Raw genomic sequence first — 24,704 nt, forward strand, 5'->3', positions numbered from 1 at the left:
GCCTGGGAAGAAACTGGTTAGTTCCCGGTCCAGCGCTGCTTCTGAATAAGCTATTCAGGTTGTCGACGAGGGTCCAACTCTAGGCTGCCGTTGATCAAGCGGAGCATTCACGTTGGTAGAATTCTGAGTACGTACGGGTTCCTCGGCCTCGCGCTTAGAACAAAGTCCAAGTCCTTTTGCAGACAACAGCAGTTGTCACGTGATTGTCTCTGAGGATGCGCGAAAATGGCCAAGGAGAGCCCAGAACTGAGCTTGCGCTCCCTTTTTGATCAAGACCCAGATGTGTGCTGATTGGTTGAGAGTTTGGCGGGCATTGGAGACCCACGTGGTATTACCACGCCCTGCCAGTCCCTGATTGGTTGGTCAAGGTGAGATATAAGTCACTTACTCTTGACACTTAGGAATGCAGTCCAGATGTCCATTCGGCACTCCCTAGACTGATAGGCGCCAATGGATGAACATTGATCATGATAGCCAGGCTCAGCTAATTGCATCCCCGTCTGGGAGCTTGTTTCTTATCACAAGAAAACACTCTTAAATCAGCTTGCATGAATTCTTTCTCTGTGGCTGCACCACAGAGATGGAGGGTGAGATGGGGCCTCTTTAAGGAGCATACCAACGCTTAATTCTGTCTTATTAACAAGCATTGCCGCTACATATCCCCCCTTTTTGAAGGTCACGAAGTCCTGAGGCGTTGTTGCCTTCAAAACAAAAACAGAGTTAAGTGATGTCTGTTGTACCCCGGTGGATTCTACCACCCAATATTCACATTACCTCTCGAGAATTTGTACAGGAAATAGTGTTGGAAAGAACATTGCGTATACCTGCTCTCAGTTATAAGGTACATAGAAATGAGGCATCGGGCGTCATCATTAGCCCTAGACCTTAAACTTCCGGCAGTTCACTATCAGTATCGGATAGCTCTGCAGCAGGCAGACGTTTGGGCGTGGTTACCTGATTTCGGTGATAAACCATTGCTCCCTTTGTCTCATTCAAACTACCCCGCAAGGCTTTGATACAAGAGAACAGCATCCAACACATTACCCCAGCCATGATCCAGCTACCCAGCAGCAGTGTCAAGATGACCACGTTTACTGTTCCTAGCGCCCCAGAGGATCCACAACAACTGTGCTTGGGACCTACCAGTGTAGTTTTTAAGTTTGTGTCGTTGAGAACAAATTCGACTACCTGTACACCCTCAAGACTTACTGTCTCTTGGATTCTCTCATCCAAGTCAACGCTGTGTCCTCTGAAAGCGTCCACAATCTCGAGTTCCGTTTCATACAGTTCTGACTCCAGGTGATACAGTGCTAAATCGTTGAAATGCACTATAGCTCCTTCAGGAACTTGTAGAAAAACTGTTTGGTTGGGTAGCTGCACTTCGGTAGCTGTATCATGTCTGTCATAGGTTATTGTAACCATTAACTGTGGTGTGCTGACCAGCCATTTCTTTCCCACCTGCTCAACCTGGGGTTCGTTAACCTCACGTTTGCTCGTCACTGTGGCTTTACACTTTTCAGTGGCAGCCCCCTTTCTGATACCACACAACCTCTGAGTTGTGTCCCTAAGGAATGGCTTACTTGGGCATACCCAGTGGATATCCTTGGTTGATATACACAGTTCCAGGTTTGGAACAAGGTACAAATTCTGATCATCCTCCTGGTAAGCTACGAGCGGTGGGGTGGTCAACTTCACATGCATGTCCCCCCTCCAGAAGCCAACGTTCAATATAGACTTGAGTCTATAGATATCCTTGCTACTCACGATGGGAAGGTTCAACAGGAAACCGATTTCCTTGGCTTCAGGGTTGACATGTATGGGAATGGCACTGCCTAGACTGTATGCAAGATGTACTTGCAATGGCTGCACCATCTCGGAAGTGGTTGTCTTCAGTACTTCTTCTACTAAGGACAGTGGAACCAAGTAGGTTGGAATCTGTCCCATGGCTAGGCTAGTTACTGTGGCACTAAGCTCCCTAAGCAGATCCTGCATCAGCATTCTGACCTGTTGCACATAAGCATAGTCCCACTGTAACACGTCGACAATCCTGCCCACGGTGTGGAGGGTGTTATTTAACAGTGCTGCATGAAGGTTTACTGCTAAAATTGTGCCCTGTAAGGTTTTCCCTAGGCTTTCCAGCCGCTGCTGCTGTTGATACAGCTTGTCATAAATTTCTGGCATTTCCTTACGTAACCCAGACACCTGCCTTCTCAGGGTGGTCAGGGTGACAGTGTTAGCAGCAAACAGACCCGCTGAAAATAGCGAACCCACGGCGGAGGCCGCAGCAATCAGACCCCCCAAGAACCTTTTGGGCCGGCTGAGGCCTGTCATCTCCTCCTGGGTGACTGTTGCCTTCCTCAGCTGGTGGAGCATGTGTATAGTGTCTAGCTGGGCATGCCATACAGTATCCCCAGCCCACTGCCTACCATGATAGGACACCCTACTGTTCATGTTGATGTGCTTCCGAAACACATCATGTGGGTCCAGCCGTACATACACTCGCTGAGTATATGTTCTGCAATTTGTTAACAACAATCCGGGAGCGTCCTGCAGGACTATGCCGGTAGGAGGACCGGGTTCCACAACTTCAAGGGGCTGTGTCGAGGCGATCCACAGTACTGTCAGGACCAGCCGTGGCAGTTTTAGGATTCCCATTCTGGAACACAGATGAGGCACATGGTACAGTTCCACTATATTTTTGAATATATTTTCCTAGCAGGACCTACACTACAGTACCTAACTACCTGCAACTACAAAGGGGCACCCCCCTCTTTGATCGGGTTTAGACTTTTAACCCTATTCTGTGTCCTCCGGCGCCATTTGAGATGGGCGATACAACCGGAGGTGGTTGCGATGCACCCACTTGTAGACCAGAGATTGCCTTCCCTTTTCAATCCGAATTCGATAAGCTACTGGTGATACCTTATCGACAATCTCGTGGGGTCCTGTCCAACTGGGTAAGAACTTCCGGGCCACCCCTGTGGGTTTGGCAAACTGGAAGTACAGGACCTTGTCTCCTACGTGGAGTTCCTGGTTAACTGCCTTTCGGTCATAGTATGCTTTCCTACCCTCTGCACTCCTTCCCAGATTGTTCTGGGCAAAAGCAAAGGTTGCCTGCAGATGTGCTCGCAGGTCTGACACATACTGATGGGCCGTAGCAGCCCCCGTCGTGCTCAGATCCTCCACCCCATAGAGACAGTGTAGGGGAAGAGTCATCTTCCGACCTGTCATCATCTCAAAAGGTGGGACCCCCGTAGAGCAATGGGGCGTGGCTCGGATGGCCATCAGAACCAGGGGCAGCTTAATGTCCCAGTCCCTACTGTTGGTGGAGACAAACTTTTTGAGCATACTAACCACCGTTCGGTTTACCCTTTCTGCCTGGCCCGAGGATTGAGGGTGGTAGGAGATATGCAACTGGGCCTTGACCCCAAGCATATTCCACAGGGTTGCCATTACTGTAGCTGTGAAATGGGTTCCCCGATCCGAGTCCACGGTCAGGGGGAGTCCCCATCGACTGAACACATGGTTCACCAACAGCACTGCAGTTGTCTCTGCCGTGTCGTTGGGTGCTGGGAGGCACTCAATCCATTGTGTGAATGCACACGTAACAGTGAGGAAATATTTGTTCCCTCTGGATGACCTCACCAGCGGCCCCACCCAATCCATTTGTAGATTGGACCAGGGGAATGTCATGCCCTTTTTCTGGAGTGGTGCACGGTGCAAGGGCCGTGATGGTTGGAACTGGCTACACGTCAGACACCCCTTTACATACGCGGCGATGTCTTGGCCATGTGAGGCCAGAACGCCACCTGCTGGATAGTGTCGTACGTGGCCTTGATTCCCCGGTGACCCCCACAGGGCTCGTCATGAGCGTGTTGGATCATGACCCCCCGATGACAGCGGGGAACTACCCACTTTGGGACACCTTGTGCAACTGGTACACAAACCAACAACCCCTTTATAATTTTTAGGTTGTCTTTCACCTCTGCCAGCTCCTTCAGCTCCGGAGACTGGCTCAGCACCTGCTCTGAAAGAGGTTGACGCACTGGGTCAGCGATATGCTGATACATTTGCCCAATTGGTGGGTCCTGTTTCTGCATTTCCACAAGATCGGTGTTAAAACCCTGTGACCCAAGCACTACAGATTGAGGGTCGGCTCCGACATCCTGTCTAGCCCTGCTTCGGGTGACCGCCTTGACCTCAGCCACGGTTTCTGGGGGTAGCCATTCCTGCTGGAACTGCCAGGAATCACCCTCTAAGGCGCCAGATTTGGCCAGCCGGTCGGCCTCATCATTCCCGTCTTTGTCGGGTCCCTTCACCTGGGAGTGTCCCTTCACCTTCCTCCAGTAAACCATCATTCCAGCCTCGGTCGTGAGCTTGTCACTGGCCAGGAACAACTCTTTGTTCTTTACTTCCTTGCCCTGGGCATTTTTCATGCCGTTACCCTTCCAATACGGAAGATGGGACACGAAGCTATGTCGGGCGTAGTTCGAGTCACTACAGATGACAAATTGTTTAAGGCCATTTGTCAGGGCCTGCTGGAGGGTGATCAGCACCCCAGCTACTTCCGCATACTGACTAGTCTTTGGTCCTAGCTTATAGCGGGTCGGCCCACAGGGAGTATTGTCTTGCCAGACTACACCTACCCCTGCTAGCACCTGCTGTTCGTGGCGAAAAGAGCAACCGTCAACATAGGCCATGGGTAAGCCCTGGCCCACGTTCTCATCGTAGTACCGATGATTGTTCGGTAGCTCAGCAGCGGGAATCATTTCTGGAGCTTCCATGTCAGTGTCACAGCCGTGACACACTTGGCCCAAAGCCAGGCCCTGTCCCAGGTACATTTTCTTGCTCTGTGCATAATGTTCCTCTATCTCATAGCCTTGTAGGGCCATCATCCATGCCACAATCCTGCTATTTGACACCCTGCCTGCTTTCAGTCTCTGGCTATGCAGGAATGTCACAGGTTGGTGGCAGGTTTCGATGATGATCTTTTGTCCCCCAACATAACTACGGAAGTGTTCTACCGACCAGACCATAGACAACAGGGCCTTCTCGCAGTCCAAGAACTTTTGCTCCACTGGGGTCAGGGCTCGACTGGCATACGCCACTCCAAGGGAGTGCTCTTAGAACCCTGCTTCAAGGTAGAAGACCTTATTTTTGTCAGGGTAGGCCAAGCACGGCGCACTACCGAGTTTGCGCTTCAGCTCCATCACAACCTGTTCTGTTTGAGAGAACCTGTTTTTGAGAAGGTCCCCACTCAAAGGGCACATCTTTCTGCAACAGCTTGTGGAGGGGCCTTGCTATTTCAGCGTAATCCTCAATGAACTGCCGGGAATAATTACATACTCCCAGAAAGCTGCGCAGTTCAGACAGGTTAGTGGGCGACTTCATATTCTGGATAGCTTGGACTCTGCTGGACTGTGGCTGTATGCCTTGGGCTCCAACCAATAGTCCCACGTACTCCACTTGGGTCCTACACCACTGTCCCTTGGCCAGAGACAGTTTGGCCCCTGCACGGGAGAGCTGGGTCAACACATGCCTGATCTCGGCCATGTGTTCTTCCCAGGTCTGACTCCGCATCAGAATATCGTCCACATAGACCAGGTTGCCCCTGGCGGCTGCATCACTCATGGCTTTGTGCAGAAATATGTTGAACTCCGCTGGGGAGTTGGAATACCCAAAGGGGCATCGATTCCAGGTGAACTGCCTGTTTCCGAAGGAAAAGGCCAGTTTGTACTGGTCTGTCGGTTCTACCTTGAGGGTCCAGAACCCATTGGCCACATCCACTGTGGTGAAATATTTCGCTGTTGTCACCTTGGCTAGCTCCTGATCTAAGTAGATCATTGGCCATCGTGAAAAAGGAACCTGTTTATTCAGCTGCCGGTAGTCAATGGTCAGACACCACTTACCATTGGGTTTCAGCACCGGCCACAGTGGGGAGTTATAAGTGGAGTTACACTCCCTTATGATCTGACGCTCTAGTAGAGCATCCAACGTCTGCTTTATGGACTCGTATGCTGTGAGGGGAATGCGATACTGCCTGACATAGGTTGGGCGGGCGCCAGGGGCTGTGGGAATGCGCTCTGTGTGCAAATCCGTCACCCCGCAGTCATAGGCGTCCCGTGCAAACACTTCCTGGAAATCCTGGAAGATCTGACGCAGCTGCTGACGCTGGCTTTCCGTTTCCAGGTCATCTGCCTTACCCACCTGTTCCTGTACCTGCTCTAGGAACCCTGCTTTTGATGGCATGGCGGTATCCCGGGTCGCACTCTTAGCTGAGTGGTCCGTCGGAACACCTGCGTGTACTGTGTACACAACCATCTCATCCTTATCGCTAAGGTCCACTCTGCACACCTCCTGGTTGCAGAATCCCTCTATTGGCATAATTGCGATCATCCGCCGGGGGTAGGTGTAGTACACCTGCTCGTTTCCCCCCTCCCTGGCCAAGGGACCAGGGAGCTGCTGCCCCAGTACTGGGATGGCCAGTTCGAAATCATAGAAACCATTGTCAATTACCAGTCCCATGTCAGTGCGAGCAGGGATTTTGACATCTTGTTTTGCTATGTTCTGCACCAACAGGCAGGTGGCTCGGCCATTCCGTTCCAGTCTGGGGGTACCACAGACTGCTAGGTTCAGTCTGATAAACTGAGCTGATGGTTGGAAGAAAACCATCTCAGTATCCATTCTCTGTCCCTTCTTCAGGACAAGGCATACCGGAAACCCTGCTGTTGATGCAGGAACGATCAGGTCTGATTCGTTTACTACCTGGCAGGTCTGAGGAATCGTCTGACCTGACCGAATGTTCTCGGGGTCGCCGCTTAGAGAGTGGGCATCTGGGTTCACCCGTGTCCACAGCACACTGTTTACTGTGCCCAGCTGGGCGCCCAGTCGAACCAACAGGTCTGCACCAATACAGACCGAATGGGCCAGCTGAGGTGCTACCTGGAAGTAGTGGGCAAACTTCCTTTTTCCGATGGAGATGGAAGCTACACAACTTCCTTTGCTCCAAATGGACCTATGAGGTGGGGGTGCCCACCACAGAACCTGTGACTGCGTCACCAGGGTCACCTGACGGCTTCGCGACAGGTCCTTGAACAGACCTTCACTGATTATGGACTTCTCAGAGCTGAGGCTGAGAATTACATCATCAACCTGCACTTCTGCAACCTGGACCCCTCCCACCACCATGGGGTGGTAGTCCTGGTCCCCCTGAGGTACCAGGGCGCACAGAAAGGACTCCCATTCATTACCAGACAGGGAGATCCACTCTTCTTCAGGGATGAAAAAGGGGTGTGCTTTACCTGGCGGGTCAAGCAGCTGCTCGGAGCACTGCTCCTGTAGTTGGGAGACCGTGGGAGTGCTGGCCTGGGCAGGACTTCCCTGTAGTTTTGGAAAGCAAGAAGAGACATTTATTTCTCGTCCAGAGGAACCAGGTGGAACATCCAACTCAGCTATAGTGTTCAGTGGGCACTGTGTGATCTCAGCATAACCACTGAACCCCCCTTTTTGCTGTACGACAGGCTTAGGGTTTTTGACCTGAGCCCACAATTTTCCACGCTGGCAGTCCACCAGAGGCTCCAGCCTGTCAAGCAAGTCTTGGCCAATGAGTAGTGGCTCTGTTTTAAACCTAGAGATGTAAACAGGATGCACCACATTCATTGGCCCGAACCTAAGAGCCACCCACACTCGGTGTGTGATCCTGGCATGATCCTGGGTATAGCTGGAAATATCTATCATACACGGTTCTACCTTAAGTCTGATGCCTTTTCCTTTCGCTACTCGTTTGAGCTCGCTGAGTAGATCGGCTGACATCAAGTTAATTTCAGCCCCAGTGTCAATCAGTGCTTTCCTATCTAAGACGTTTTCAAGAGAAACCTTGATATAAATACGCCTTGCTTTGCCTTTCTGGCTGAGATTCCCTAAGAATTGTTGGAAGCCTGCCTTTTCTTTGACTTCAGGGGCGGGGTTAGCGCCCAACTCAGAGTCACAGCCTTCTTCCAGGCAGGAACCCTCCCACCCAATCAGATAGACTGAGGGAGGGGTTTGGTATGGATCCCCGCCTCCTCCGGTGAGAAGGGGTGTGGTCCCCCTAAGCTCATTCACGCTTCCGGCATTCGGTGCGGAAGGTTTACTCTGTCCTGGTCTCTCAAGCAGGGCTTCTTCAAGCCGGGCCAGGCGGGCTGCAGTCGACTCCCTTCGTCCAGCCTTATGATAGGCTCCGCCTGAGCCCTTGCCTTCCCCGTAGCGCTCACGGCGGCTCTGACGCTTAGTGCGGTCCTGCCTGCCTATTTTGCGCCGGGGCTTATAGGGCTCAGGAACCTCAGCTCCCTCGAGCTGAGGCGAGTCGTCAACCCTGCTGGCTTTAGTGGCGAACACGGCCGTTTTAGCAGGTTTTCGCTCTGAGGAAGCAGAGACTTCAGCTCCCCAGGCTTTTTGAGCCAACCTTCTAATGTCAGCCATTTTCATCGCTTTTGCATCTGTGTGCATCACAATCATTTTCCTGACTGAGGGATGCAGATTAGCAATGAATAAACCTTTGAAATTCACGTTCTCTTTGCAACCCTCTTCATTCCGCCCTGCAAAATAAGTGTGCCTAAGCCTCTCATAATAGTCGCGAGGGGCTTCAGCTTTTTCGTGCTTAATATGGTGCGCAGCGGCCACGGCAGCTATGGGATCGATAAAAGCCGAAAATTCTCCGATCATTGCCTGACACAGCTCCTCAAAGCTATTACAGACCTGCGGTCCTTGTCTGGACATCCACTCGTGTACCGCTCGGCTAGTAGTTTTCCTTACTAACATAGCCTTTTCCTGTTCGGACGCTCCGGGCATAAACTGCAAAGTATGTCTCAGCTCATCGATGTAGGTTTCCACATTGTTCCCTGACACTGATGGGTCAAACCTTTCTACATCTTTGGCTAACTGCCTCAGGGAGTGGAGGTTAATTTTTACGGTTTCTCCGCAGGCAGGGGGACGGCCGTGATCAGGAGCAGGGGGTCTCTGCCTGAATTGCATCGCCCTTGCGTCTCGCGCAGGACTCGGCGATCTCCCCCATGCCGATCCGACCACAGACCCTGCCCGGGAGAAACCTCCTCCTGGCGCGCTGGGTGAGCGCTCCGGGCTGCTAGGTGGGCTGGCATGCAAGTGGTATCTAGCCTGTTTTGCTTCCAGTACAAAAGCATCTAACTCCTTTTGCCTTTCCTGGCTGAGTTCATTTAAACTCTCAATTTCTTTTTCTTTTTCTTTCAAGCTCGCTTCCAGGTCTCTCCTAGCTACCTCAGCCGCAGTTTCTAGCAGACAGGTCATCTAATTTACCTAAAACTTCCCTGAGTCTGTCTTCACTTTCCTCATTTTTCACTCTCTTTTCTCTGATTATATCCAACAACTCAACTCGCTCCGCCTTATATCTTTCTAGCTTTCCCTGAAGCTTTTGAAACTTTGTCAGCTCGGACAAAGACAGTTCCAGCTGTTTAGCTAGATTTAAGGCGAAACTCGATAGGACCTGAACTGCGTTCACGGACCCTCCTGTGTTAAGCTGGTTCGCTACCTTGGCTACTAAATCTACTTGCAGCTTCTCAATATCATCAAAGTTCAACTTTTCGATACCGCTCCAGTAACCAGGATTGTCGTCGCTAGAAATAGTACTTATAAGCGACTCCACTTCAGACATTTTAGCAGCCATTGTCATTACGTCAGAGAAACGTTTAAGAGTATTACTTTTTTTTTCCTTTTACTAAAATACAGTATGGAATTTAAACACCCGAGCAGATGGATTTCCAATCAGCACACGTTACACTAAACGCTAGAAAACAGGGGGATTTCTTTGCGCAGTTATCAGCACACCCGGTATTCGCGTATAGAAGCCGCGGCGCTGTGCTGAACTTGAACTCACAGCAATATCAGTTATTCTGTGCGATTGATTCTCATTTCATTCTAAACTCGGCCCACCCAGGGACGCCATTAAATGTAGTGGTTTGATGGGTTTACTGAGACAATTATTAATTGTGGCAGTAATCACGAGGTTGTTCGTTGGGGCTTTTAGAAAATCAATCATCAGAACAACTAACAACGCACACACACGGGTTCAATACACAGGATACATTTATTAATATAACTGTGCACCAAACATATACTAGTCTGCCTGGATACGAGCGGCAGACCTTACGGTGAGGGTTATCAATATATAAGGTATATAATCTCGAAGAGATGCAAACACAAAGAGATACACAACAGAGAATATATGTAAATATATATCGTTCGGTTACCAAATCGCTAATCAGTGTTATTACCCACTGTTACTCTAAACTCGGAAGTAAATACATTACTCATGAATTAAATTGATAACAACTTGAGGTACAATTGAATTCTCGAGACGCAATGTAGAACATGGGGTTTACTTATCCACTGTGTTTGGATTTGGAATTTCCCGGCACGAACACCAAACCAGCTGACAGGCTCTGTTGCAGCCTCTGTTCCAGCGGTTGTCCAATGGGCGTTGTGACGGCGTCCTCTGGCTACCGGCCAACCAGTCGAGGTGCAGCTCGGAGTAGGACGGGCGGAGGAATCTAACTGCGGCGCGCAGGGCAGTCGTTGCTCCGAGGGGATCTACCAGCAGTCCGGCTGGCTAGTAGAAAGTCTCTATGCACAGAGTGTGACCGCGAGTCCTCACAAGTCACTCTTTTGCCTGGGAAGAAACTGGTTCGTTCCCGGTCCAGCGCTGCTTCTGAATAAGCTATTCAGGTTGTCGACGAGGGTCCAACTGTAGGCTGCCGTTGATCAAGCGGAGCATTCACGTTGGTAGAATTCTGAGTACGTACGGGTTCCTCGGCCTCGCGCTTAGAACAAAGTCCAAGTCCTTTTGCAGACAACAGCAGTTGTCACGTGATTGTCTCTGAGGATGCGCGAAAATGGCCAAGGAGAGCCCAGAACTGAGCTTGCGCTCCCTTTTTGATCAAGACCCAGATGTGTGCTGATTGGTTGAGAGTTTGGCGGGCATTGGAGACCCACGTGGTATTACCACGCCCTGCCAGTCCCTGATTGGTTGGTCAAGGTGAGATATAAGTCACTTACTCTTGACACTTAGGAATGCAGTCCAGATGTCCATTCGGCACTCCCTAGACTGATAGGCGCCAATGGATGAACATTGATCATGATAGCCAGGCTCAGCTAATTGCATCCCCGTCTGGGAGCTTGTTTCTTATCACAAGAAAACACTCTTAAATCAGCTTGCATGAATTCTTTCTCTGTGGCTGCACCACAGAGATGGAGGGTGAGATGGGGCCTCTTTTAGGAGCATACCAACGCTTAATTCTGTCTTATTAACAAGCATTGCCGCTACAAGTATATCTTGTATATTAATATATCATATTAGTAAATGTACACAATAAATTACACAATATGTACATAAGAATGACATTCATGTTTTTAACCAATGTGAAAATAAATACATTTTATTTTGCCTCTGGCAGCAGAAAGTCAAAGTGCTGTATGAGTTAGTACTTGCACATAGAAGACAGAAGTGTGAGATACTGTACAAGATGAAAGATTAATACATTTTTAGGTCCTGGTTGTATTTTACCAATTGTACAGAAGAAAACAAGAGATATTATTCTAAGCTTTTTGCACAGCTCTTTCAACAGTTCCTTCAGAATTTCAGCTTTCAGCTTTAGTAGAACTAAGATTCTACTGTGAAGACCAAGGATCTTATAAAATTCTTTCACTTTTACAATTTTCCATTCCCATGTGCTCCCATGTGTTTTAAGAAAACTACAGTTATACCAGTGCCAAAGAAAAATACTGATGTCTGTTTTAATGATTACAGACCAGTAACACTCACATGACATCACAGCCATATCACCCTGCAACTCACAACTGGCAACCCACTCAAGCTAAGTAGGTGTAAGCCTGGTCAGTACCTGGATGGGACACCTCCTGGGAAAAACTAAGGTTGCTGCTGGAAGAGGTGGTAGTGGGGCCAGCAGGGGGTGCTCACACTGCGGTCCACGTGGGTCCTAATGCCCCAGTATAGTGATGGGGACACTATACCGTAAACAGGCGCCATCCTTCGGATGAAACATAAAACCGAGGTCCTGACTCTCTGTGGTCATTAAAAATCGCAGGGCTTTTCTAGCAAAGAGTAGGGGTGTAACCCCGGCGTCCTGGCCACATTTCCCATTTGCCTTATCAATCATGGCCTCGTAATAATCCCCATCTATGAATTGGCTTCATTACTCTGCTCTCCTCCCCACTGATAGCTGATGTGTAATGAGCGTTCTGGCGCACTATCGCTGCCGTTGCATCATCCAGGTGGAGGGGTGTCCTCATTACCTGTAAAGCGCTTTGAGTGGAGTGTCCAGAAAAGCGCTATATAAGTGTAAGCAATTATTTTTATTATAATTATTATTATCATCTACAGTGAGGCATATTAACACATTGGTACCAGAGTGCTTAAAGTTTGCAGAGGTCCAAGCTGATGTTGTTTCCTCTTAACACTGCTTTGGCTCATTTGAATAATAGAGACACATACCTCAGAATGCTATTCATTCATTACAGCTCTGTTTTTAACACTTTAGTCCTAAATCCTGGTTTCTCACTTTTTCTTCCCCTTCCTTCTCTGGTAAACATTATAGGAGCATAAAGGCATTAATTTTCAGATTAAGAAATAGTTTTTTCCCACAAACTGTCAGATTACAGATTGAACCTCTACCACTGATTCATACTGATGTTTTCTTTCTCTTCTCATACTGCTTGTCTGACTTTTTTTTAACTTGTTGTTGCTACAGATGTTCTGTGTATATATTTTTGATGTTTCCTTACTGTCTTTGTATTAGAGCATACAATCAAATAAGCATTTAATTGCACTTGTGCATATGACAAATAAACTGAGCTGAAAAAAAAACTAGGGACAAAGTAGTATAAAGACACACATCAAAAGAAGAGACTAAAACACTAAATAGAATCTTAATATCTTTTTGAGAATGGTGAAGCTGATAAGTAATAAAATGATGGCATACCAGGCAAGGAGGACAAAAATTAGAGATGCCAGTGATGAACTATAAAAATTGTTATAAAATTCAGTGGCTGAGATGGGAGAAAAAGATGTATCCTTCAATAATATCCCAGTCGCCCCACAAAGGAACTGAAATAAAACATCTTCAAATGTATAGGAGAAAGGTTTTGTGAAACGACAAGTCAAACTTGGAAAAGAAATGCATCATTCAGCCAACACCATCTTTACTATCAAACATGGTGGTGGCAACATTAATTTATTGTTTTACTTATCATCAGGAGTGACTTGGAAGCTTGTCAAGATTGATGGGAATTTAGATGGAGCAAATTCTTAAAGAAAATCTTGAAGGGAGGACCCTGCTTCAGTTATAATCCTGGGACACACATTTACCATTCATTAGGTTGATGAACCAAAGCATAAGGCCAAAGCTATACAAAAGTAGCTTAAACATAAGAAGGTGAATGTCTTTGAGTGGTCCAGTCAATGTCAAGAATTGAATCCAATAGGAACAACTTGAAAAATGTCCATATATGCTTCTCAAGTAGCTCGAGAGCACCTGAGCAAACTTTCCAAGGAAAAGACATATACCAAACTAGTACGAAAGTGGATACTACCACCCAAACTAAAGTGCAAGTAAATGTACTACTTCAAGTTCAATGCTATTTATTATGCATCCGTGAATTTGATTCTCAGAAAACATGAGCGCCATTTATTTTTCAAAAAAATCATCCATAAATCAGGAAAGTCTATTTTTAACTGGGGGATTCTTTATACGGGAAATCAGAATTTCCTATAAACAACAGAATGGCAAGTTCTCTTAACAAGGTTCAAATACTTAACTCCAATTTGTTCTTTATGGATGATGTGGATAAGAAGCTCTCACCTTGTATCTTCCACTCCTCTTTCCTCTCTTGTTTTATTCTGTATTCCTGGACTCTTGATTGACACTTAATAATTTACCTAGAACTTAATTAACCAAGGTAAACCAGAACATTCCTTTGATCAATGTATCTCATACCCAGCACAGCTATGTAAACACCATGCTACTTGCCCTTCTTTGAAGCTCCAAGAACTAGCCAGGTGTTAACCATTGTATCTAGATTTTTAAAGACAGTTCAAAAGTCACTTACAACAGCAGGAGGATTTACAACCATTTATATATTATACAAATGTATACAAACATATATAATGTGACAGTTAGAGAAGGCTAGTGATGTAAGTAAGCATATCAGAAGAGTGCCACAATAAAATTTGTGCATTTCACAATACAGCTGTAAAAAGTATCTTAACCCAAAGATTTTGTTTCCTCCTACCAATTCCTAAATTTCAATTTCAGGTCAAATAATATTAGATCTTTTTTTAAATTTTACATCACATCCTTAGCACTTTTCTAGATTGGCAGATAAAAATAATTATATAAACCACTCGGGTTATATTTACTTATAATAAACACAAATAATAAACACAAATCAGATCTAATAGATATAATCTAATATTTTAAAGTATAAATGCAATGGAAACAATAGATAAATGTACTACTTATGGGTGGAAGAGAGAAAACAATCATATTGTTTAAGCTTGACATGTGTTTTGATGCATGGAATAGAACACTAATTCCAGTTTGTAAGACTTTGCTTTCTTTTTAGAGTTATTTATAATAAATGGTAACTGTTTTTATCTCACTGAGTTTCTCATTCACCCACTCTACAGGAAAAAGTAGCATATTATTTACCATCTTATCTCACAAAACCTTTTTTTCAGCAGTAACTTGAATTTGGGTATTAGTTTCTGAGTTGGATCATTACAGCATGAGGCTTGAAGAGAGAAGAGATGACAACAGGAATTGTGAACTTACCATTCCAAAATAATTGGGATCAATACAACCACGGAAGAGCAGAAATGCATACCAAAATAAGATAAGGAAGGGTGAATTAATGAGAGCAGAGGGATAAAGTGGAGGGGGGCAGCAGGAAAAAAACAATTTGTCCTGGGGCAGGAGCAGTCATCATTTTCTGGTGAAACTTAATTTTAGTCTATGCTCACTTTACTCTGGACTCCCGCAAATAGACTGTCATGCACAGAAAGGCCCAGCTGGAACTATTATGGTAAAAATACAAAAAATCCTAACTATTGCTAAATGGTAAAGTAATTGAAAAAAAATATTAAAACAGATACTTAGCTGAAACTTAGATACACACAAATCCCCACAGCCAAAACATAGTGTTTCTTCTTTCAGCTTTTCAGCATGGAATTAACCTTTACTTATTCTTTTGCCATCCAAAGATATACTATTTTCCTGAGCTATGCATTATCATGTATAATGTCCCTGTGCTATCCAAAAGCTAAAAGGTTGTTTAAAGCTTAAAGTGATGACATTTTAAACTACAAATTTATACTTGTTAAGCAGTATATAAAATCTACTTTACACATTGAAAGCAACGTAGAAAGATGAAAACTAGGTTTTCTCACGTTAATATGTAAGAAAAATAGAAAAGTCATGATTATAAAAGTATTCAGATCATTGTCTCTGTCAAAAACGAATTATTTAGGTGTGCAAAATTGCATTATCAAGCCACACAATTTGTTGAGTGGCCTCTGTGTGTAATAATAGTGTTTCTCATGATTTCAGAATAAACACAACAATTAAGGAGCTTACAAAGATAGATAATAATAAAGTAATTTAAAAAACAGATTGGGAGAAGGGTACAAGATACAGTATATTAAAGTCTTAGTCCTTGTGAAAGCAGTCTACTTTATCATTGTTGTTGGAAATTCTTTATCAGAGGAGCAGGACACAGTCTTGTGCAGATTCAATTTTATTGAGCTCAATAATGACAACAATGTGTGCTGGGTCTGCCCCACAGAACAGACAACTTGCAAGGGTTTCCCAGCTCTTATATACAGACAGAACGAAGTGTGTTTCACAATCCTCAATCAAAGAGTGTTCTTTGATATGTAATTACTTCTTGTCCTGCTTTGTCTTACTCCAGGTTCTGTCCTATTGATATGCAGCAGACATTGATCTGCTTTATCCTGCTTGTGGGAGTTATTCCTGTCTTTTGTAGCATTAAGTCACTGGGGCTGCTAAAGCAATACAGCTTTATGACATCTTAGCTTAACTTTTGTTGAAGCTAAATTAACAGACCCCAGAAACACCTCTCTCAATGTGCTTAAGTGGTGATATTTCAATGCTGGATAAGTGAGATATATACATGTCCCACTTCAAACATCAAGAAATGGAAAGGTGCATCATACCACCCAGACAATGCCTAGATTGGGCTGTCTTTCCAATCCGACCAGGTGGGCAAGGAGAAAACTAGATAGTGGTGCCACTGACAGCACTGAAAGAGCTACAGAGTTCATTAGAATAAATATACATCACATCAATATGCAGAGCTCTTCAAGAAATGACCCTTTATAGTAAGATGGCAAGAAGGCAGGCATTACTAAAATTAACTTATCCCAATGCCTGAATAGAGTTTGCAACAAAGCACCTGAGTTATCCTGCAATAATGTGATATAAAGTGCGATGAAAACAAATTGGAAATTTTTGGTCTGAATGCCAAGCTTTATGTTTGGACCAATGCAGCACTTTACCCAGTCAACGCAATCTTTACAGTTAAGGATGGTGTTGGCAGCATCATACTATGGCGATGCTTCTACTCCTACTCTTCTTATTCTCGTTTTGTTCTGTTTCAGTTTGTTAAACACTTAGAAGTGAAACAAAAAATTACCTTTTACCTTTTAGCAGAACAGTGACCTGAAAAGCAAAACTAAAGCTACCTTGGGTAGGCTTAACAATAAGAGTGAAATTTCTTGAGTGGCCTGGTCAACATTCTTACTTGAACCTTATTGAAAATCTATGCAAAGACATGAAAGCTGCTCTCAAAGTAGCTTGTATTATGGTTCAGCTTCTCCTCGCAGCAGATTCTCTTGTTCAATTAACCATAGAAGGCATAGATTTCGCAATTATGCTTAACCAATTGGGTTCTTTACTCATCACCACACCTCCTCTTCTTAATTGCAATTAGGCACAATTTACTCTGACCAACCAGCTCAGTATTGTTTCCACTTTGAGCTTAACTCACACTTTGTGCTTCTCGCTTGTCTTCTGTGTTTTCCTTTTGGACCACAATTTTGGGATTACGATTGGATTTGGCATTACCACTACTTTGGCTTCTGACTTCTGGATTTCGTTCTTCGAGTTAGTCTTTGGATCTATGACTATGGTTTTGGATCATGGCTTGAACTTGGCAAAGACACAGTTTTGGCTTTTTGACTTTTTTTCTAACCTTGAATCCGGACTACGTTTTGGATTTGACTGTGTACCTCTGCTTCCGCATTGATTCCTTAACTAATCTATCTCTGCATTAGACACCATCGCTGCTCGAGAGAAGAATAGGTAAAAACCATTAAAGTGTAAAGTTGGTGGAGAGTTACCTAAAATACTTGGAGCTATAATTCCTGCCAAACACTCTTTCACATCCAGTAATATTGAGTATGAGGGTTTGAATGCAATCAACATAAATATTTTTTTCTCTTTAGTGTTTGCTTAGATTTACTGTACCACCCCTCCAAACTAAGAAACCAAGTAAGGAGGTAAATGGTGAAGGATGCTACTGTGAGGCCAACAACAATTATGTAAAAGATACAGAGTGTAATGGCTGAGATGAGAGCAAATGCGCACCAGTCAAAAATAACCAAAACACTTTCCACATTATGTCTGTATGGCAGGCTGACAAGAAGGAAACTATAACTAATGTATTACATTGTATGTAATCTGCCTGTCGCGAAGCAGTTCTTTCCGGGCCCTATGCAGATGACACGATCCGGTTGGTGAAGACACAGTAGGAATAAAATCACGCAGGAGAAGGGATGGAGACAAGGGGAGTGCCCTTAAGAGGAGGAGTAGCGATCGTGACACTGCCAAGAAGAATGGACAATAATTAGTGTGCAGACTTCATACTGACTTACCTGAAAGAACATGTCGCTGTAATTGCTGGCAAATATGCTTCCACCAAATATGAGTACACAAGCCTTAAGTATCCAATCTTCTTTTTTAGTTTTGCTGACATTTACTGTAACTTATCTTACTGTTTGAAGTCTTCAGTGTGAACATTTCAACTTTTGAAAAAATAATAAGATTCAAAATACTGTATGACACAAAATGCTTTGTAATATTATTGTAAAAATAAACTACTTTTTCACTAATTTGCATATAATGAACACATTTTGTTCTAAACAAGAGAAATGAAAGTATTTAAATGAAATGAAAGTGTTCATGTACTAGCATTGTACCTCTTTTAAATAATAAATACCAGGGAATGTCAGTAATTATTTTTTCTTTGTTACATTGTGGTCCTTGCTAAGACATTTTTAGAAAGACTAAATTTTTAGTAGACTATGGATTTTTTTTAAATATGTACATATTTGATGTACATTGGATGCCTTTCATTAATGATGTAATTTAATAAGCAAGATGAGAGAGGAGCTAACAGTTAATGATTTACACTTTGAGAAATGGCTTGTTCCACATGAGGAAAAAATTAAAAAGATCAACTAATTTTACCAATATCTTTATTCATATTGGTTGATTTAATTTAATTTCTTTAATTTTGTGCAACAGTGGGCAAACATTGCATTGATTGTGATTGAATAATTAAATGGGGTCCAGCAAACATGAATAATTATAAATGAATCTGAAAAGCAATCTAAAACAGAAAACAAAACAAATATAAACTATTTCTTAAAAAGGACAATGATCTTTACTTTCTTTAGAGTATTGAAGGCTGAAAATATGAAAAAAAGTATTTTCTGCACAAATTAAATGTGTATTTTTTAGAAGCTAGCTGAATTTTATTTAAAGAAAAATAACACCCCCACATACAAATATTTTAGGTACTGTTCTTCAGCAAGATATATTTTACTCAAAAACCATGGTGTTTAGGCAAATTTTTCACAGCACTGAATAAACAAGCTTCCTTGTAAAGTAAAGGACATTATTTTAAAAAATACACTGTCAATCAACACACAACACAATCTTTCACTACCAAAAAATTGATTTATTCTGACCTGCCCAATTCAGCTTAAGAAGACTTTGTCTACTTTCTGTATTTACAAAACTCATGGATTGTTTGCATGAGTAAAGAAGATGAAACATAGTAATCTTATGGAAATCAATTCTCTGTTAAGGAAGCATTTTATATTTCCTCTGTCTTTCTGTTTTGATAGCAAAATGTCTAAAAATAATAAAGTGGCAGTGTAATTTTCTTTCAAATTCAAGTGCCACAAGTCTTGCACTCTGATATTCTACAGCACTTTCTCATTCCTTTGTTGTCAATCATGGCAAAGGCTAGATCAGGCAGACAAAAAAAAATAGGCTTTTGCTTGGCAAAACGAACACATTTACATGCATGCTAAAACATTTGCTGACATGATAATGTTTGAAATAGATTATCTTAGTAACCTGTGAAATATGTATGGTATATTTGTATTCATATAATTATATTTAATTTAACATAAAATCTTATGCAAATTAGATCTCTAAAGCAGAGAAGTAGCTAATACAATAAAGAAAAACAGTATAGCTACAAAACCCCGCGTTGCCTATCAGTTAACATACTTTGCTGAGCCAAAACCCATCTCTGATCTGAGGGCATTTGTAAACTAAAAACAATTGCTCAAGAGCTGCTGTACAACAGCCAGACCAAATCTACTTATTGGACAAGGCAGTTTAACATTTTAAAATTATTATTTTAATTTGTAATATTTATACTGTATATATCGTTTAGAATTACTTATTGCCTATCAGTCCTCCTAATAGTGATTTTCAAAAAAGCAGTTAAACTATTTTATATGAACATCTAGAAGCACCAATCAACACAACTTAATCAGAATGACACAATTAACATGTACTCAGCTCACCATAATATAAGCTGTATAGCTCATTCAAAATAATTACAGGCTAATGATTCTCAGCTGCTTTCTCAAGTTGATTGTATACAAGTACTAACTGAAAAGGTGTGTGATATAGAAGTGGGTATTTTTCATTATAGTGTTCTTCAGCTTTAGTTTAGGTAATTTTGTTTCAATTCTTCCAGAGCCCCTAAGGTAATTATTTTTATTTGGGTTACCAAATAAGAAGCACTGAGGTTGTTGACATTTAAACTAGTGATACCTCTAGTAAAAACGTATATTAAATGTTACTAAAGCAGTTTCAGTACCCATACAATATATTAGAGAATATGAGATCTAACTAATTGTGAAAAGTGAAAGTGACTGATTCCATGAATGAGGTCAATTGAAGAACCGACTCAAACCCAGTCAGATCAATTGACTTAAGTGATTGAACCATTGTAGACTTCTGTTTTATGATTGATTGACCCAAGTTGGTTTGATGAAAGGAACTATTTTAAATTGTTATGAAGCAAGATAAAATTTAAGATAGAGACAACAACATGTTTTAGGTGTTACAAAAAAAAATACCTAATACCTTTTAGGTCTTAGAAAAATAGATGTAGCAATTGATCATTGTAAGTGAAAGGTTTAAATCAAATTAGGTGAAAAGCTGTGATCAACAATAAAGTTCAATCAAAATTAAGTCTAAAACACAAAAAATAAAACTGAAATCCAACACTTGCAGCTGTATCTAACCACATTTTAAAATGTATTTTCACAGATAAGATAAAGCCCTCACTGTCTTTTGATATATATACTGTACAAATACAGTAACAGTCATTTACATTCATGGTTTAGTTCAAATAAAATACTCAGTACAACAAATCAGCAAATGCCTTGCTGAAAACATAATTATGAAATGGGAGTAACTATTGAACTGTTATATCATGATATAAATACTAAGACAGTAGAAGAAATAAACAGTAAAAAATTACAAAGGAGCAAATGCCTAAGTTACAGGGATTTTATAGATAGATACAGACTTTTCTTTTTTTTTAAACTAACACTTCCACAACAAATATGTACTGCTGTTCAGAGAGATATACGACACGTATTTTACTAAATGTATCTGAAAACTATTGTGTAAGAATGGATTTTTCACAGCGCCAGATGGGTAAATAATACATTGTCAAGGGAACACAATGTTTCACCACCATAAAAGAGACTTTGTCCAATGACACTGCAACTTCAGACTTCTTCTGAATAAAGAAATTGTAACAGTGTTTGATATGGCTGTAATATATACAGCATATGGCATACATTTAATGCCACAACCAAATATTTTTTTTTATTTATTTGGTTACACATTCTGTAAATACTCCAACTAAGTTCCTAATTCTCTGAATTACAGTATAGAAATTGTATCCATTTGGCCATAAGATCACCACTCCAGTTCCTGCATGTTTGTTTTAATTGATACATTTTATCATGCTGCTGCTAGCCTTTGATTACTACAATATTAAATAACTAAATAATTTTAGACGGTTTTAAACTAAAATGGAAGAATGTTTTAATATATAACTTGGTTCAGATGATGACCTTCAAGTTTAATGGGGCATTGTCAAAATATTCATTATAGCTAATACTACAGTAGAAGAAATACCGAATTGGAAGCCATAGGGGGTTTTCTAGAATATGCTAAGTCAACTCACATTTTCTGAAGACCCTGCAGTAAAAATTAACTTAATTTAAAAATAATTGTGAAAATGTAACTTCAGAAATAAAAGTGGTTGCCTGTTGTTTATTTTGATGTTCCAAAATAGCAACTTTACAAATGACAAAAGAAAAAAAAAACAATATGCACTTGGGACCCTCACAGCTCTTGATTAAAAATTAACTGAAATTGATAACCAAAAATCCTATGGTCTTATTGGAATATGAAGTATACAATGCTGTCCAGTATTGTTTTTCTTTCACTGCCAAGAACTCTCCTTTGATGTCTATGGCTTTTGTTCTTACTGTAGAAGATTAATTTATAAAATTTCCTAAATTAGTCCTAGTAGTATAATAGTTATCCTGAGGAGCCAAAGTTTGTCAGCCCTGCTTTCTCAGTGCCCTTGACCAACTCCTGCCACATCACTGCTTAGACACTATGCTAAATGTTTTTTATGTAGATCTAGGCAAAGTTCATATTTTAATGTAATGTGAATCGGCCACTTACCATCTTTGAGGTTCCAAAGATATTCTAATTATTAAATCAGCACAAGGGGAATTACTGACACTTCAGTTCCAGGTAAACTGCGCATATGTCATGTTTTATTCTACTTTATACAATGCAGATAAGAAATCTGATTGGTGTTGTTAATGTAGCATTTAAAACCTTATTAGAGAAAAAAAGATAAAGATCCCATAATTTGTCAAACTATATGCTGCGGTGGTTTCATGCCAGCTGGAGTTTTAAATGTCCACATTAGTTTAATAGTTTAATCAGCTGGGCTTTATGAAAGGGTGTCTGGCCTCTCATAATATTTGCTGCATTCTCAGCGCAAAACATGCAAAACAACAGACATTGTCTCTTCTTGTGCCACTCAGTCATTAGATGTTTAAAAGACTTTTGATCAGCTTGATGTTTTTTTCTGTATTACATGGTCTTGACAACAGGTTTTATTATTGTGGTTAAAACCATTGTGCAATATGTGAATCCATCAGCCATGTTGATTATCTAGTAGCAAATATCATAGATATTGTTCATACAGTATTTAGCACATACTATTTGTCAATATGTTATTCTATTCCTTTTGCTGCTAATAATATTAAACAATGTCTACCAATCCCTGCTAGCTACTGTGTGTTTGATGATTTTGGTTCTCTAATGTGATCAAATTAATTGATACAAGTCTATATTACTGACAATAATTTTTATAGTGGAGAAAATTGGCTTAACACTGGTCATACTCTTCAAATACGTTGGTATGCAGATTTACTTTTCTCGCATGGGCAAACATTTAAGGAAATATTCATTAAAATAAAAAGGGATGAGGTCAAATATAGCCATTAATTAATGATTTCATATAGAATGACCCTTCTGTTTTGTTTCCCCTTTAAGCTATTATAATAGATTGCATTCTAGAATTCCACATTGTTCACATTGAAATTGATGTGACGTGCACATTAAGTTTTCTCCCCCACAACATGAGAGGTGTGCTGGAGGCCTGGTTTACCAGATTTTCAAATTCATTCCTTAAGTCTTTGTTTTGCATCCATTGTCTGAATTAAACCTGGTACTCCTGTATTTCAGATTGACCTGAAGCCAGTCTAGTGTCACCATATAGATTTCAAAATCTGATTTATTTGGGGGTATCTCTTAGATATTGTACTATATAACAAAGTAAATTTGTACCTATGGCATCCTCTTAAATGTCAATTTGTCATGTTGTCTGTTACAAAATTAAAGAACTATCTTCTTTCTTGTTGCAGTTCATGGGACAATATTTAGAATTGCACAAATTCTGCCTCCACAAATCCTAAACATCAAATAATCAATTTTAATGTCCTACATAGAGTGTATCTGATCACTTGCAGAGGTTATAATGTAAGACTAGTTCCTAGTTTAATGTGTAAAGTTGCTGTGGGTAGACTTTTTGGTTATTCTAGAAAAGCATATTCCTACTCAGTACTTTTACTGGATGATAATTGTAATCTGGACCTATTGCAGTGAATGGTTTTTGATGGCTATTTTAGACTGTGTCACTGGATCCTGGCCTGTCTTCATATGGACAGCTAGGATCCATGATACCAGTGAATAGACAGTGAAGGCTTGGAGTTCTGCTACTGACATATGTCAACATTTTTCAAATAAGGATTCCACTCTAGCTGGTTGACTGTATTTTGTAGGTTCCTTGGTAGAATCATATAGTCAGTATTTCTGAGGAGAGTGGGTGGGGTGCTTCTGTGAGGTGTTTTTCTGTTGCATTTTCTTTCAAGACATAATAAAATAATAAAAAAATAACCATAAAGTCAGATAATCTGCAGCCATATCACCCTGCAACTTACAACTGGCAACTTACTGAAGCTAAGCAGGTGTAAGCCTGGTCAGTACCTAAGGTTGCTGCTGGAAGAGGTGTTAGTGGGATCAGCAGGGGGTGCTCTCCCTGAGTCCTATGTGGGTCCTAATGCCCCAGTATAGTGATGGGGATGTTATACTGTAAAACAAAAGGCGCCGTCCTTCAGATGAGATGTAAAACTGACGTCCTGACTCTCTTTGGTCATTAAAAATCCCAGGGTGTTTCTCGAAAAGAATAAGTGTGTAACCCTGGTGTCCTGGCCAAATTTACCATTGAGCCTTACCAATCATAGCCTTGTGATAATTCCCATCTATGAAGTGGCTTCATTAATCTGTTCTCCACCCCACTGCTAGCTGATGTGTGAGTGGTGATGTGGTGGATGGGAGTCCCCATTACCGTAAAGTGCTTTAAGTGGAGTGTCCAGAAAAGCACTATATAAGTGTAAGCAATTATTATTATTATTATAACCAGTAACAGAAGGACCCATGGACATAAAATAAGTAAAAACCCAGTTTAGGGCCATTCACAACACAATATGAGTGAGACACATTTATAAGTTGCATACAACATGAATTCAGAATGAATTTCCTTTTTGCATGCACATTTATTGATTCAGTAGTCACCAGAAAGCCTGTATGCATATGATACACATCATGCAATGTGCTTTACTTTCCTTGCCATAAAGTGTTCAGTATTTCAGCTTTATATTTTTTTAATCTTCTTATTTCATTCATTTG

Source organism: Lepisosteus oculatus, chromosome 15, assembly GCF_040954835.1.
Source record: "Lepisosteus oculatus isolate fLepOcu1 chromosome 15, fLepOcu1.hap2, whole genome shotgun sequence".
Lineage (NCBI taxonomy): Eukaryota > Metazoa > Chordata > Actinopteri > Semionotiformes > Lepisosteidae > Lepisosteus > Lepisosteus oculatus.